Genomic DNA, 395 nt, shown 5'->3' with positions numbered 1-395 from the left:
ACTGAACTAGAACTGAACTAGAACTGAACTAGAACTGAACTAGAACTGAACTAGAACTGAACTAGAACCGAACTAGAACTGAACTAGAACTGAACCAGAACTGAACTAAAACTGAACTAAAACTGAACTAGAAATGAACTAGAGCTGACCTAGAACTAAACTAGAACTGAACTAGAACGGAAATAGAACTGAACTAAAACTAAACTATAACTGAACCAGAACTGAAATAGAACTCAACTGGAAATATAATTGTACTCGAACTTAACTATATAGAACTAAACTAGAACTGAACTAAAGAACTAAAGTAGAGCTGAACTAGATCTAAACTAGAACTGATTTAGAACTGAACTATATCTAAACTAGAACTGATTCAGAACTGAACTAGAACTGAACTA

Source organism: Lucilia cuprina, chromosome 5, assembly GCF_022045245.1.
Source record: "Lucilia cuprina isolate Lc7/37 chromosome 5, ASM2204524v1, whole genome shotgun sequence".
Taxonomy (NCBI): domain Eukaryota; kingdom Metazoa; phylum Arthropoda; class Insecta; order Diptera; family Calliphoridae; genus Lucilia; species Lucilia cuprina.
Note: the sequence above shows the minus strand (reverse complement) of the source record.